Raw genomic sequence first — 16,218 nt, forward strand, 5'->3', positions numbered from 1 at the left:
ATGGTATGAAGACGATGTTGAATATAATCATATTTGATTGATTTTTTATGATTTGTATTCAACTTTGACTGTTGCTGTAGAGTACTTTTATTGGATTGCTTGTTATCTGTGGCTCTTCTAGAGAGTTTACATATGGTAAAAAGCTGCATTTTGCAAAACATGGAGATGCCGGGGATTGAACCCTTGTCCTCATATATGCACTCTACCACCGAGCTACATCCCCTATGAGATGCTATATTTTTATGCACAAGTGATTGCAGCTTTACATTTCATTAGAGATTTACTACTTTTCAGTGTTATTAGGGACATCTTAGAGGATGGAAGTATAACCATTATACCATGCTTGACTTCAAGGACTTTATGGTTTTCATTGCTGATGAGAATTCAAGTAGATGCCCATTCCGAACATTGGAATGCTCTTAAAGTTCTCCATCAGAGAATGGTTTATCATCAGAATCCCCTACTTTTACTAATGAATGGTGTGGATATTGATCAAGTTTTGCTAACTAGAGGGCTTTCTTACATTCTGTTTGGTCATCAGTGTCAGAACTTAGTAGAAGAGCACAAAGGATGCATGCTATTACTGCCTCTTGGGCTAGCTAGCTAATTCTTCACCAGACAATCTAGCTACAGTTAATATATTGTCATCAATCCATGCTTTGAAATTTCATTAAGTGCTTGCCCTCCAAGCCCATGTCCATCCTCTTTTTGTTCACAAAGTGTTTGAATATGTCTCTCAATCTTAATCAATTAGTTTTACTATATTATTTGTCTCGCTCTTTTATTAAACTTTGCTCAGGTAGTCACCTTCAGTTCCCACTGAAAATAAAAAATCTATTTCCTACTTACCATATGATTTCCCTCAGTGTAGGAGAATGGCAATAGGCATTCAATGGGAACTTTACTTTGAAAAATGGTATGAAGACGATGTTGAATATAATCATATTTGATTGATATTTTATGATTTGTTTTCAACTTTGACAATTGCTGTAGAGTACTTTTATTGGATTGCTTGTTATCTGTGACTCTTCTACAGAGTTTACATATGGTAAAAATCTGTATTTTGCAAAATATGGAGGTGCCGGGGAATGAACCCGGGGCCTCATACATGCAAAGCATGTGCTCTACCACTGAGCTGCTATATTTTTAATACAAAAGTGATTGCAGCTTTACATTTCACTAGAGATTTACTACTTTTCAGTGTTATTAGGGACATCTTAGAGGATGGAAGTATAACCATTTACACCATGCTTGACTTCAAGGACTTTATGGTTTTCTTGGCTGATGAGAATGCAAGGAGATGCCCATTCCGAACATTGGAATGCTCTTAAAGTTCTCCATCAGAGACTGGTTTATCATCAGAATCCCTTACTTTTAATAATGAATGGTGGAGATATTGATCAAGTTTTGCTAACTAGAGGGCTTTCTTACATTCTGTTTGGTCATCAGTGTCAGAATTTAGTAGAAGGGCACAAGGGATGCATGCTATGACTGCCTCTTGGGCATTGCTAACTAATGCTTCACCAGACAATCTATCTTAGAGTTGATATGTCATCATTCCATGCTTTGAAATTTCATTAAGCGCTTGCCCTCCAAGCCCTTGTCCATCCTCTTTCTGTTCACAAAGTGTTTGAACTTGTCTCTCAATCTTAATCAATTAGTTTTACTATATTATTTGTCTCACTCTTTTATTAAACTTTGCTCAGGTAGTCGCATTGAGTTCCCACAGAAAATAAAAAAAAAAATTCCCTACTTTCCATATGTTTTCCCTCAGTGTAGGAGAATGGCAATAGGCATTCAATGAGAACTTTACTTTGAAAAATGGTATGAAGAAGATGTTGAAAATAATCATATTTGATTGATTTTTTATGATTTGTATTCAACTTTGACTATTGCTGTAGATTACTTTTATTGGTTTGCTTGTTATCTGTTTCTCTTCTAGAGAGTTTACATATTGTAAAAAGCTGTATTTTGCAAAACATGGAGATGCCTGGGATTGAACCCGGGGCCTCCTACATGCAAAGCACTGAGCTACATCCCCTTAGAGCTGCTATTTTCTTATGCAAAAGTGATTGCAGCTTTACATTTCACTAGAGATTTACTACTTTTCAGTGTTATTAGGGACATCTTAGAGGATGGAAGTATAACCATTATACCATGCTTGACTTCAAGGACTTTATGGTTTTCATGGCTGATGAGAATACAAGGAGATGGCCATTCCGAACATATAAATGCTCTTAAAGTTCTCCATCAGAGACTGGTTTATCATCAGAATCCCCTACTTTTACTAATGAATGGTGTAGATATTGATCAAGTTTTGCTAACTAGAGGGCTTTCTTACATTCTGTTGGTCATCAGTGTCAGAATTTAGTAGAAGGGCACAAAGGATGCATGCTATGACTGCCTCTTGGGCATTGATAACTAATGCTTCACCAGACAATCTATCTAGAGTTGATATGTTGTCATCATTCCATGCTTTGAAATTTCATTAAGTGCTTGCCCTCCAAGCCCTTGTCCATCCTCTTTTTGTTCACAAAGTGTTTAAACTTGTCTCTCAATCTTAATCAATTAGTTTTACTATATTATTTGTCTCGCTCTTTTATTAAACTTTGCTCAGGTAGTCGCCTTCAGTTCCCACTGAAAATAAAAAATCTATTTCCTACTTACCATATGTTTTCCCTCAGTGTAGGAGAATGGCTATAGGCATTCAATGGGAACTTTACTTTGAAAAATGGTATGAAGACGATGTTGAATATAATCATATTTGATTGATTTTTTATGATTTGTATTCAACTTTGACTGTTGCTGTAGAGTACTTTTATTGGATTGCTTGTTATCTGTGGCTCTTCTAGAGAGTTTACATATGGTAAAAAGCTGCATTTTGCAAAACATGGAGATGCCGGGGATTGAAACCAGGGCCTCATACATGCAAAGCATGCGCTCTACCACTGAGCTACATCCCCTATGAGCTGCTATATTTTTATACAAAAGTGATTGCAGCTTTACATTTCACTAGAGATTTACTACTTTTCAGTGTTATTAGGGACATCTTAGAGGATGGAAGTATAATCATTATACCATGCTTGACTTCAAGGACTTTATGGTTTTCATGGCTGATGAGAATGCAAGGAGATGCCCATTCCAAACATTGGAATGCTCTTAAAGTTCTCCATCAGAGACTGGTTTGTCATCAGAATACCCTACTTTTTCTAATGAATGGTGTGGATATTGATCAAGTTTTGCTAACTAGAGGGCTTTCTTACATTCTGTTTGGTCATCAGTGTCTGAACTTAGTAGAAGGGCACAAAGGATGCATGCTATGACTGCCTCTTGGGCATTGCTAACTAATGCTTCACCAGACAATCTATCTAGAGTTGATATGTTGTCATCATTCCATGCTTTGGAATTTCATTAAGTGCTTGCCCTCCAAGCCCATGTCCATCCTCTTTTTGTTCACAAAGTGTTTGAACTTGTCTCTCAATCTTAATCAATTAGTTTTACTATATTATTTGTCTCGCTCTTTTATTAAACTTTGCTCAGGTAGTAGCCTTCATTTCCCACTGAAAATAAATAATCTATTTCCTACTTACCATATGTTTTCCCTCAGTGTAGCAGAATGGCTATAGGCAATCAATGGGAACTTTACTTTGAAAAACGGTATGAAGACGATGTTGAATATAATCATATTTGATTGATTTTTTATGATTTGTATTCAACTTTGACTGTTGCTGTAGAGTACTTTTATTGGATTGCTTGTTATCTGTGGCTCTTCTAGAGAGTTTACATATGGCAAAAAGCTGTATTTTGCAAAACATGGAGATGCCGGGGATTGAACCCTTGTCCTCATATATGCACTCTACCACCGAGCTACATCCCCTATGAGATGCTATATTTTTATGCACAAGTGATTGCAGCTTTACATTTCACTAGAGATTTACTACTTTTCAGTGTTATTAGGGACATCTTAGAGGATGGAAGTATAACCTTTATACCATGCTTGACTTCAAGGACTTTATGGTTTTCATTGCTGATGAGAATGCAAGTAGATGCCCATTCCGAACATTGGAATGCTCTTAAAGTTCTCCATCAGAGAATGGTTTATCATCAGAATCCCCTACTTTTACTAATGAATGGTGTGGATATTGATCAAGTTTTGCTAACTAGAGGGCTTTCTTACATTCTGTTTGGTCATCAGTGTCAGAACTTAGTAGAAGAGCACAAAGGATGCATGCTATTACTGCCTCTTGGGCTAGCTAGCTAATGCTTCACCAGACAATCTAGCTACAGTTGATGTGTTGTCATCAATCCATGCTTTAAAATTTAATTAAGTGCTTGCCCTCCAAGCCCTTGTCCATCCTCTTTTTGTTCACAAAGTGTTTAAACTTGTCTCTCAATCTTAATCAATTAGTTTTACTATATTATTTGTCTCGCTCTTTTATTAAACTTTGCTCAGGTAGTCGCCTTCAGTTCCCACTGAAAATAAATAATCTATTTCCTACTTACCATATGTTTTCCCTCAGTGTAGGAGAATGGCTATAGGCATTCAATGGGAACTTTACTTTGAAAAATGGTATGAAGACGATGTTGAATATAATCATATTTGATTGATTTTTTATGATTTGTATTCAACTTTGACTGTTGCTGTAGAGTACTTTTATTGGATTGCTTGTTATCTGTGGCTCTTCTAGAGAGTTTACATATGGTAAAAAGCTGCATTTTGCAAAACATGGAGATGCCTCATACATGCAAAGCATGCGCTCTACCACTGAGCTATATCCCCTATGAGCTGCTATAGTTTTATACAAAAGTGATTGCAGCTTTATTTTTCACTATAAATTTACTACTTTTCAGTGTTATTAGAGACATCTTAGAGGATGGAAGTATTACCATTATACCATGCTTGACTTCAAGGACTTTATGGTTTTCATGGCTGATGAGAATGCAAGGAGATGCCCATTCCAAACATTGAAATGCTCTTAAAGTTCTCCATCAGAGACTGGTTTATCATCAGAATCCCCTACTTTTACTAATGAATGGTGTAGATATTGATCAAGTTTTGCTAACTAGAGGGCATTCTTACATTCTGTTTGGTCATCAGTGTCAGAATTTAGTAGAAGGGCACAAAGGATGCATGCTATGACTGCCTCTTGGGCATTGCTAACTAATGCTTCACCAGACAATCTATCTAGAGTTGATATGTTGTCATCATTCCATGCTTTGAAATTTCATTAAGTGCTTGCCCTCCAAGCCCTTGTCCATCCTCTTTCTGTTCACAAAGTGTTTGAACTTGTCTCTCAATCTTAATCACTTAGTTTTACTATATCATTTGTCTCACTCTTTTATTAAACTTTGCTCAGGTAGTCGCCTTCAGTTCCCACTGAAAATAAAAAAAACAATTCCCTACTTTCCATATGTTTTCCCTCAGTGTAGGAGAATGGCAATAGGCATTCAATGGGAACTTTACTTTGAAAAATGGTATGAAGAAGATGTTGAAAATAATCATATTTGATTGATTTTTTATGATTTGTATTCAACTTTGACTATTGCTGTAGATTACTTTTATTGGTTTGCTTGTTATCTGTGTCTCTTCTAGAGAGTTTACATATGGTAAAAAGCTGTATTTTGCAAAACATGGAGATGCCTGGGATTGAACCCGGGGCCTCCTACATGCAAAGCACTGAGCTACATCCCCTTAGAGCTGCTATTTTCTTATGCAAAAGTGATTGCAGCTTTACATTTCACTAGAGATTTACTACTTTTCAGCGTTATTAGGGACATCTTAGAGGATGGAAGTATAACCATTATACCATGCTTGACTTCAAGGACTTTATGGTTTTCATGGCTGATGAGAATGCAAGGAGATGCCCATTCCGAGCATTGGAATGCTCTTAAAGTTCTCCATCAGAGACTGATTTATCATCAGAATCCCCTACTTTTACTAATGAATATTGGAGATATTGATCAAGTTTTGCTAACTAGAGGGCTTTCTTACATTCTGTTTGGTCATCAGTGTCAGAATTTAGTAGAAGGGCACAAGGGATGCATGCTATGACTGCCTCTTGGGCATTGCTAACTAATGCTTCACCAGACAATCTATGTAGAGTTGATATGTTGTCATCATTTCAAGCTTTGAAATTTCATTAAGTGCTTGCCCTCCAAGCCCTTGTCCATCCTCTTTTTGTTCACAAAGTGTTTGAACTTGTCTCTCAATCTTAATCAATTAGTTTTACTATATTATTTGTCTCGCTCTTTTATTAAACTTTGCTCAGGTAGTCGCCTTCAGTTCCCACTGAAAATAAAAAATGTATTTCCTACTTACCATATGTTTTCCCTCAGTGTAGGAGAATGGCTATATGCATTCAATGGGAACTTTACTTTGAAAAATGGTATGAAGACGATGTTGAATATAATCATATTTGATTGATTTTTTATGATTTGTATTCAACTTTGACTGTTGCTGTAGAGTACTTTTATTGGATTGCTTGTTATCTGTGGCTCTTCTAGAGAGTTTACATATGGTAAAAAGCTGCATTTTGCAAAACATGGAGATGCCGGGGATTGAACCCTTGTCCTCATATATGCACTCTACCACCGAGCTACATCCCCTATGAGATGCGATATTTTTATGCACAAGTGATTGCAGCTTTACATTTCATTAGAGATTTACTACTTTTCAGTGTTATTAGGGACATCTTAGAGGATGGAAGTATAACCATTATACCATGCTTGACTTCAAGGACTTTATGGTTTTCATTGCTGATGAGAATTCAAGTAGATGCCCATTCCGAACATTGGAATGCTCTTAAAGTTCTCCATCAGAGAATGGTTTATCATCAGAATCCCCTACTTTTACTAATGAATGGTGTGGATATTGATCAAGTTTTGCTAACTAGAGGGCTTTCTTACATTCTGTTTGGTCATCAGTGTCAGAACTTAGTAGAAGAGCACAAAGGATGCATGCTATTACTGCCTCTTGGGCTAGCTAGCTAATGCTTCACCAGACAATCTAGCTACAGTTAATATATTGTCATCAATCCATGCTTTGAAATTTCATTAAGTGCTTGCCCTCCAAGCCCATGTCCATCCTCTTTTTGTTCACAAAGTGTTTGAATATGTCTCTCAATCTTAATCAATTAGTTTTACTATATTATTTGTCTCGCTCTTTTATTAAACTTTGCTCAGGTAGTCACCTTCAGTTCCCACTGAAAATAAAAAATCTATTTCCTACTTACCATATGATTTCCCTCAGTGTAGGAGAATGGCAATAGGCATTCAATGGGAACTTTACTTTGAAAAATGGTATGAAGACGATGTTGAATATAATCATATTTGATTGATATTTTATGATTTGTTTTCAACTTTGACAATTGCTGTAGAGTACTTTTATTGGATTGCTTGTTATCTGTGACTCTTCTACAGAGTTTACATATGGTAAAAATCTGTATTTTGCAAAATATGGAGGTGCCGGGGAATGAACCCGGGGCCTCATACATGCAAAGCATGTGCTCTACCACTGAGCTGCTATATTTTTAATACAAAAGTGATTGCAGCTTTACATTTCACTAGAGATTTACTACTTTTCAGTGTTATTAGGGACATCTTAGAGGATGGAAGTTTAACCATTTACACCATGCTTGACTTCAAGGACTTTATGGTTTTCTTGGCTGATGAGAATGCAAGGAGATGCCCATTCCGAACATTGGAATGCTCTTAAAGTTCTCCATCAGAGACTGGTTTATCATCAGAATCCCTTACTTTTAATAATGAATGGTGGAGATATTGATCAAGTTTTGCTAACTAGAGGGCTTTCTTACATTCTGTTTGGTCATCAGTGTCAGAATTTAGTAGAAGGGCACAAGGGATGCATGCTATGACTGCCTCTTGGGCATTGCTAACTAATGCTTCACCAGACAATCTATCTTAGAGTTGATATGTCATCATTCCATGCTTTGAAATTTCATTAAGCGCTTGCCCTCCAAGCCCTTGTCCATCCTCTTTCTGTTCACAAAGTGTTTGAACTTGTCTCTCAATCTTAATCAATTAGTTTTACTATATTATTTGTCTCACTCTTTTATTAAACTTTGCTCAGGTAGTCGCCTTGAGTTCCCACAGAAAATAAAAAAAAAAATTCCCTACTTTCCATATGTTTTCCCTCAGTGTAGGAGAATGGCAATAGGCATTCAATGAGAACTTTACTTTGAAAAATGGTATGAAGAAGATGTTGAAAATAATCATATTTGATTGATTTTTTATGATTTGTATTCAACTTTGACTATTGCTGTAGATTACTTTTATAGGTTTGCTTGTTATCTGTTTCTCTTCTAGAGAGTTTACATATTGTAAAAAGCTGTATTTTGCAAAACATGGAGATGCCTGGGATTGAACCCGGGGCCTCCTACATGCAAAGCACTGAGCTACATCCCCTTAGAGCTGCTATTTTCTTATGCAAAAGTGATTGCAGCTTTACATTTCACTAGAGATTTACTACTTTTCAGTGTTATTAGGGACATCTTAGATTATGGAAGTATAACCATTATACCATGCTTGACTTCAAGGACTTTATGGTTTTCATGGCTGATGAGAATGCAAGGAGATGCCCATTCCGAACATTGGAATGCTCTTAAAGTTCTCCATAAGAGACTGGTTTATCATCAGAATCCCCTACTTTTACTAATGAATGGTGGAGATATTGATCAAGTTTTGCTAACTAGAGGGCTTTCTTACATTCTGTTTGGTCATCAGTGTCAGAATTTAGTAGAAGGGCACAAGGGATGCATGCTATGACTGCCTCTTGGGCATTGCTAACTAATGCTTCACCAGACAATCTATGTAGAGTTGATATGTTGTTATCATTCCAAGCTTTGAAATTTCATTAAGTGCTTGCCCTCCAAGTCCTTGTCCATCCTCTTTTTGTTCACAAAGTGTTTGAACTTGTCTCTCAATCTTAATCAATTAGTTTTACTATATTATTTGTCTTGCTCTTTTATTAAACTTTGCTCAGGTAGTCGCCTTCAGTTCCCACTGAAAATAAAAAATCTATTTCCTACTTACCATATGTTTTCCCTCAGTGTAGGAGAATGGCTATAGGCATTCACTGGGAACCTTACTTTGAAAAATGGTATGAAGACGATGTTAAATATAATCATATTTGATTGATTTTTTATGATCTGTATTCAACTTTGACTGTTGCTGTAGAGTACTTTTATTGGATTGCTTTTTATCTGTGGCTCTTCTAGAGAGTTTACATATGGTAAAAAGCTGCATTTTGCAAAACATGGAGATGCCGGGTATTGAACCCTTGTCCTCATATATGCACTCTACCACCGAGCTACATCCTCTATGAGATGCTATATTTTTATGCACAAGTGATTGCAGCTTTACATTTCACTAGAGATTTACTACTTTTCAGTGTTATTAGGGACATCTTAGAGGATGGAAGTATAACCATTATACCATGCTTGACTTCAAAGACTTTATGGTTTTCATTGCTGATGAGAATGCAAGTAGATGCCCATTCCGAACATTGGAATGCTCTTAAATTTCTCCATCAGAGAATGGTTTATCATCAGAATCCCCTACTTTTACTAATGAATGGTGTGGATATTGATCAAGTTTTGCTAACTAGAGGGCTTTCTTACATTCTGTTTGGTCATCAGTGTCAGAACTTAGTAGAAGAGAGTCAAAGGATGCATGCTATGACTGCCTCTTGGGCTAGCTAGCTAATGCTTCACCAGACAATCTAGCTACAGTTGATATGTTGTCATCAATCCATGTTTTGAAATTTCATTAAGTCCTTGCCCTCCAAGCCCATGTCCATCCTCTTTTTGTTCACAAAGTGTTTGAATATGTCTCTCAATCTTAATCAATTAGTTTTACTATATTATTTGTCTCGCTCTTTTATTAAACTTTGCTCAGGTAGTCACCAACAGTTCCCACTGAAAATAAAAAATCTATTTCCTACTTACCATATGATTTCCCTCAGTGTAGGAGAATGGCAATAGGCATTCAATGGGAACTTTACTTTGAAAAATGGTATGAAGACGATGTTGAATATAATTATATTTGATTGATATTTTATGATTTGTATTCAACTTTGACAATTGCTGTAGAGTACTTTTATTGGATTGCTTGTTATCTGTGACTCTTCTACAGAGTTTACATATGGTAAAAAGCTGTATTTTGCAAAATATGGAGATGCCAGGGATTGAACCCAGGGCCTCACACATGCAAAGCATGCGCTCTACCACTGAGCTACATCCGCTATGAGCTGCTATATTTTTAATACAAAAGTGATTGCAGCTTTACATTTCACTAGAGATTTACTACTTTTCAGTGTTATTAGGGACATCTTAGAGGATGGAAGTATAACCATTATACCATGCTTGACTTCAAGGACTTTATGGTTTTCATTGCTGAAGAGAATTCCGAACATTGGAATGCTCTTAAAGTTCTCCATCAGAGAATGGTTTATCATCAGAATCCCCTACTTTTACTAATGAATGGTGTGGATATTGATCAAGTTTTGCTAACTAGAGGGCTTTCTTACATTCTGTTTGGTCATCAGTGTCAGAACTTAGTAGAAGAGCACAAAGGATTCATGCTATTACTGCCTCTTGAGCTAGCTAGCTAATGCTTCACCAGACAATCTAGCTACAGTTGATATGTTGTCATCAATCCATGCTTTGAAATTTCATTAAGTGCTTGCCCTCCAAGCCCATGTCCATCCTCTTTTTGTTCACAAAGTGTTTGAATATGTCTCTCAATCTTAATCAATTAGTTTTACTATATTATTTGTCTCGCTCTTTTATTAAACTTTGCTTAGGTAGTCACCTTCAGTTCCCACTGAAAATAAAAAATCTATTTCCTACTTACCATATGATTTCCCTCAGTGTAGGAGAATGGCAATAGGCATTCAATGGGAACTTTACTTTGAAAAATGGTATGAAGACGATGTTGAATATAATCATATTTGATTGATATTTTATGATTTGTATTCAACTTTGACAATTGCTGTAGAGTACTTTTATTGGATTGCTTGTTATCTGTGACTCTTCTACAGAGTTTACATATGGTAAAAAGCTGTATTTTGCAAAACATGGAGATGCCTGGGATTGAACCCGGGGCCTCCTACATGCAAAGCACTGAGCTACATCCCCTTAGAGCTGCTATTTTCTTATGCAAAAGTGATTGCAGCTTTACATTTCACAAGAGATTTACTACTTTTCAGTGTTATTAGGGACATCTTAGAGGATGGAAGTATAACCATTATACCATGCTTGACTTCAAGGACTTTATGGTTTTCATGGCTGATGAGAATGCAAGGAGATGCCCATTCCGAACATTGGAATGCTCTTAAAGTTCTCCATCAGAGACTGGTTTATCATCAGAATCCCCTACTTTTACTAATGAATGGTGTAGATATTGATCAAGTTTTGCTAACTAGAGGGCTTTCTTACATTCTGTTGGTCATCAGTGTCAGAATTTAGTAGAAGGGCACAAAGGATGCATGCTATGGCTGCCTCTTGGGCATTGCTAACTAATGCTTCACCAGACAATCTATCTAGAGTTGATATGTTGTCATCATTCCATGCTTTGAAATTTCATTAAGTGCTTGCCCTCCAAGCCCTTGTCCATCCTCTTTTTGTTCACAAAGTGTTTAAACTTGTCTCTCAATCTTAATCAATTAGTTTTACTATATTATTTGTCTCGCTCTTTTATTAAACTTTGCTCAGGTAGTCGCCTTCAGTTCCCACTGAAAATAAAAAATCTATTTCCTACTTACCATATGTTTTCCCTCAGTGTAGGAGAATGGCTATAGGCATTCAATGGGAACTTTACTTTGAAAAATGGTATGAAGACGATGTTGAATATAATCATATTTGATTGATATTTTATGATTTGTATTCAACTTTGACAATTGCTGTAGAGTACTTTTATTGGATTGCTTGTTATCTGTGACTCTTCTACAGAGTTTACATATGGTAAAAAGCTGTATTTTGCAAAACATGGAGATGCCAGGGATTGAACCCAGGGCCTCACACATGCAAAGCATGCGCTCTACCACTGAGCTACATCTGCTATGAGCTGCTATATTTTTAATACAAAAGTGATTGCAGCTTTACATTTCACTAGAGATTTACTACTTTTCAGTGTTATTAGGGACATCTTAGAGGATGGAAGTATAACCATTATACCATGCTTGACTTCAAGGACTTTATGGTTTTCATTGCTGAAGAGAATTCCGAACATTGGAATGCTCTTAAAGTTCTCCATCAGAGAATGGTTTATCATCAGAATCCCCTACTTTTACTAATGAATGGTGTGGATATTGATCAAGTTTTGCTAACTAGAGGGCTTTCTTACATTCTGTTTGGTCATCAGTGTCAGAACTTAGTAGAAGAGCACAAAGGATGCATGCTATTACTGCCTCTTGGGCTAGCTAGCTAATGCTTCACCAGACAATCTAGCTACAGTTGATATGTTGTCATCAATCCATGCTTTGAAATTTCATTAAGTGCTTGCCCTCCAAGCCCATGTCCATCCTCTTTTTGTTCACAAAGTGTTTGAACATGTCTCTCAATCTTAATCAATTAGTTTTACTATATTATTTGTCTCGCTCTTTTATTAAACTTTGCTTAGGTAGTCACCTTCAGTTCCCACTGAAAATAAAAAATCTATTTCCTACTTACCATATGATTTCCCTCAGTGTAGGAGAATGGCAATAGGCATTCAATGGGAACTTTACTTTGAAAAATGGTATGAAGACGATGTTGAATATAATCATATTTGATTGATATTTTATGATTTGTATTCAACTTTGACAATTGCTGTAGAGTACTTTTATTGGATTGCTTGTTATCTGTGACTCTTCTACAGAGTTTACATATGGTAAAAAGCTGTATTTTGCAAAACATGGAGATGCCGGGGATTGAACCCAGGGCCTCATCCATGCAAAGCATGCGCTCTACCACTGAGCTACATCCGCTATGAGCTGCTATAATTTTAATATAAAAGTGATTGCAGCTTTACATTTCACTAGAGATTTACTACTTTTCAGTGTTATTAGGGACATCTTAGAGGATGGAAGTATAACCATTATACCATGCTTGACTTCAAGGACTTTATGGTTTTCATGGCTGATGAGAATGCAAGGAGATGCCCATTCCAAACATTGGAATGCTCTTAAAGTTCTCCATCAGAGACTGGTTTATCATCAGAATCCCCTACTTTTACTAATTAATGGTATAGATATTGATCAAGTTTTGCTAACTAGAGGGCATTCTTACATTCTGTTTGGTCATCAGTGTCAGAATTTAGTTGAAGGGCACAAAGGATGCATGCTATGACTGCCTCTTGGGCATTGCTAACTAATGCTTCACCAGACAATCTATCTAGAGTTGATATGCTGTCATCATTCCATGCTTTGAAATTTCATTAAGTGCTTGCCCTCCAAGCCCTTGTCCATCCTCTTTCTGTTCACAAAGTGTTTGAACTTGTCTCTCAATCTTAATCAATTAGTTTTACTATATTATTTGTCTCGCTCTTTTATTAAACTTTGCTCAGGTAGTCGCCTTCAGTTCCCACTGAAAATAAAAAAAACTATTTCCTACTTTCCATATGTTTTCCCTCAGTGTAGGAGAATGGCAATAGGCATTCAATGGGAACTTTACTTTGAAAAATGGTATGAAGAAGATGTTGAAAATAATCATATTTGATTGATTTTTTATGATTTGTATTCAACTTTGACTATTGCTGTAGATTACTTTTATTGGTTTGCTTGTTATCTGTGTCTCTTCTAGAGAGTTTACATATGGTAAAAAGCTGTATTTTGCAAAACATGGAGATGCCTGGGATTGAACCCGGGGCCTCCTACATGCAAAGCACTGAGCTACATCCCTTTAGAGCTGCTATTTTCTTATGCAAAAGTGATTGCAGCTTTACATTTCACAAGAGATTTACTACTTTTCAGTGTTATTAGGGACATCTTAGAGGATGGAAGTATAACCATTATACCATGCTTGACTTCAAGGACTTTATGGTTTTCATGGCTGATGAGAATGCAAGGAGATGCCCATTCCGAACATTGGAATGCTCTTAAAGTTCTCCATCAGAGACTGGTTTATCATCAGAATCCCCTACTTTTACTAATGAATGGTGTAGATATTGATCAAGTTTTGCTAACTAGAGGGCTTTCTTACATTCTGTTGGTCATCAGTGTCAGAATTTAGTAGAAGGGCACAAAGGATGCATGCTATGACTGCCTCTTGGGCATTGCTAACTAATGCTTCACCAGACAATCTATCTAGAGTTGATATGTTGTCATCATTCCATGCTTTGTAATTTCATTAAGTGCTTGCCCTCCAAGCCCTTGTCCATCCTCTTTTTGTTCACAAAGTGTTTAAACTTGTCTCTCAATCTTAATCAATTAGTTTTACTATATTATTTGTCTCGCTCTTTTATTAAACTTTGCTCAGGTAGTCGCCTTCAGTTCCCACTGAAAATAAAAAATCTATTTCCTACTTACCATATGTTTTCCCTCAGTGTAGGAGAATGGCTATAGGCATTCAATGGGAACTTTACTTTGAAAAATGGTATGAAGACGATGTTGAATATAATCATATTTGATTGATATTTTATGATTTGTATTCAACTTTGACAATTGCTGTAGAGTACTTTTATTGGATTGCTTGTTATCTGTGACTCTTCTACAGAGTTTACATATGGTAAAAAGCTGTATTTTGCAAAACATGGAGATGCCAGGGATTGAACCCAGGGCCTCACACATGCAAAGCATGCGCTCTACCACTGAGCTACATCTGCTATGAGCTGCTATATTTTTAATACAAAAGTGATTGCAGCTTTACATTTCACTAGAGATTTACTACTTTTCAGTGTTATTAGGGACATCTTAGAGGATGGAAGTATAACCATTATACCATGCTTGACTTCAAGGACTTTATGGTTTTCATTGCTGAAGAGAATTCCGAACATTGGAATGCTCTTAAAGTTCTCCATCAGAGAATGGTTTATCATCAGAATCCCCTACTTTTACTAATGAATGGTGTGGATATTGATCAAGTTTTGCTAACTAGAGGGCTTTCTTACATTCTGTTTGGTCATCAGTGTCAGAACTTAGTAGAAGAGCACAAAGGATGCATGCTATTACTGCCTCTTGGGCTAGCTAGCTAATGCTTCACCAGACAATCTAGCTACAGTTGATATGTTGTCATCAATCCATGCTTTGAAATTTCATTAAGTGCTTGCCCTCCAAGCCCATGTCCATCCTCTTTTTGTTCACAAAGTGTTTGAATATGTCTCTCAATCTTAATCAATTAGTTTTACTATATTATTTGTCTCGCTCTTTTATTAAACTTTGCTCAGGTAGTCACCTTCAGTTCCCACTGAAAATAAAAAATCTATTTCCTACTTACCATATGATTTCCCTCAGTGTAGGAGAATGGCAATAGGCATTCAATGGGAACTTTACTTTGAAAAATGGTATGAAGACAATGTTGAATATAATCATATTTGATTGATATTTTATGATTTGTATTCAACTTTGACAATTGCTGTAGAGTACTTTTATTGGATTGCTTGTTATCTGTGACTCTTCTACAGAGTTTACATATGGTAAAAAGCTGTATTTTGCAAAACATGGAGATGCCGGGGATTGAACCCAGGGCCTCATCCATGCAAAGCATGCGCTCTACCACTGAGCTACATCCGCTATGAGCTGCTATAATTTTAATATAAAAGTGATTGCAGCTTTACATTTCACTAGAGATTTACTACTTTTCAGTGTTATTAGGGACATCTTAGAGGATGGAAGTATAACCATTATACCATGCTTGACTTCAAGGACTTTATGGTTTTCATGGCTGATGAGAATGCAAGGAGATGCCCATTCCAAACATTGGAATGCTCTTAAAGTTCTCCATCAGAGACTGGTTTATCATCAGAATCCCCTACTTTTACTAATTAATGGTATAGATATTGATCAAGTTTTGCTAACTAGAGGGCATTCTTACATTCTGTTTGGTCATCAGTGTCAGAATTTAGTTGAAGGGCACAAAGGATGCATGCTATGACTGCCTCTTGGGCATAGCTAACTAATGCTTCACCAGACAATCTATCTAGAGTTGATATGCTGTCATCATTCCATGCTTTGATATTTCATTAAGTGCTTGCCCTCCAAGCCCTTGTCCAACCTCTTTCTGT

At 36.5% G+C, this 16,218-nt stretch overlaps 6 non-coding genes across 6 annotated transcripts; all 6 read right to left on the reverse strand.

Moving 5' to 3' along the window:
* Positions 1-2,891: 2,891 nt before the first annotated feature.
* TRNAA-UGC (transfer RNA alanine (anticodon UGC)) lies at positions 2,892-2,963 on the reverse strand. Its single transcript has one exon. It is a non-coding gene; the product is annotated as a tRNA-Ala (tRNA).
* A 7,226-nt stretch (positions 2,964-10,189) lies between these two features.
* TRNAA-UGC (transfer RNA alanine (anticodon UGC)) lies at positions 10,190-10,261 on the reverse strand. The gene has a single exon. It is a non-coding gene; the product is annotated as a tRNA-Ala (tRNA).
* Positions 10,262-12,006: 1,745 nt separating this feature from the next.
* TRNAA-UGC (transfer RNA alanine (anticodon UGC)) lies at positions 12,007-12,078 on the reverse strand. Its single transcript has one exon. It is a non-coding gene; the product is annotated as a tRNA-Ala (tRNA).
* An 835-nt stretch (positions 12,079-12,913) lies between these two features.
* On the reverse strand, positions 12,914-12,985 carry TRNAA-UGC (transfer RNA alanine (anticodon UGC)). Its single transcript has one exon. It is a non-coding gene; the product is annotated as a tRNA-Ala (tRNA).
* A 1,763-nt stretch (positions 12,986-14,748) lies between these two features.
* On the reverse strand, positions 14,749-14,820 carry TRNAA-UGC (transfer RNA alanine (anticodon UGC)). Its single transcript has one exon. It is a non-coding gene; the product is annotated as a tRNA-Ala (tRNA).
* An 835-nt stretch (positions 14,821-15,655) lies between these two features.
* TRNAA-UGC (transfer RNA alanine (anticodon UGC)) lies at positions 15,656-15,727 on the reverse strand. Its single transcript has one exon. It is a non-coding gene; the product is annotated as a tRNA-Ala (tRNA).
* Positions 15,728-16,218: the final 491 nt, after the last annotated feature.

This window comes from Taudactylus pleione, unplaced genomic scaffold (assembly GCF_031769625.1).
Source record: "Taudactylus pleione unplaced genomic scaffold, aTauple2 ptg000070l, whole genome shotgun sequence".
NCBI lineage: Eukaryota > Metazoa > Chordata > Amphibia > Anura > Myobatrachidae > Taudactylus > Taudactylus pleione.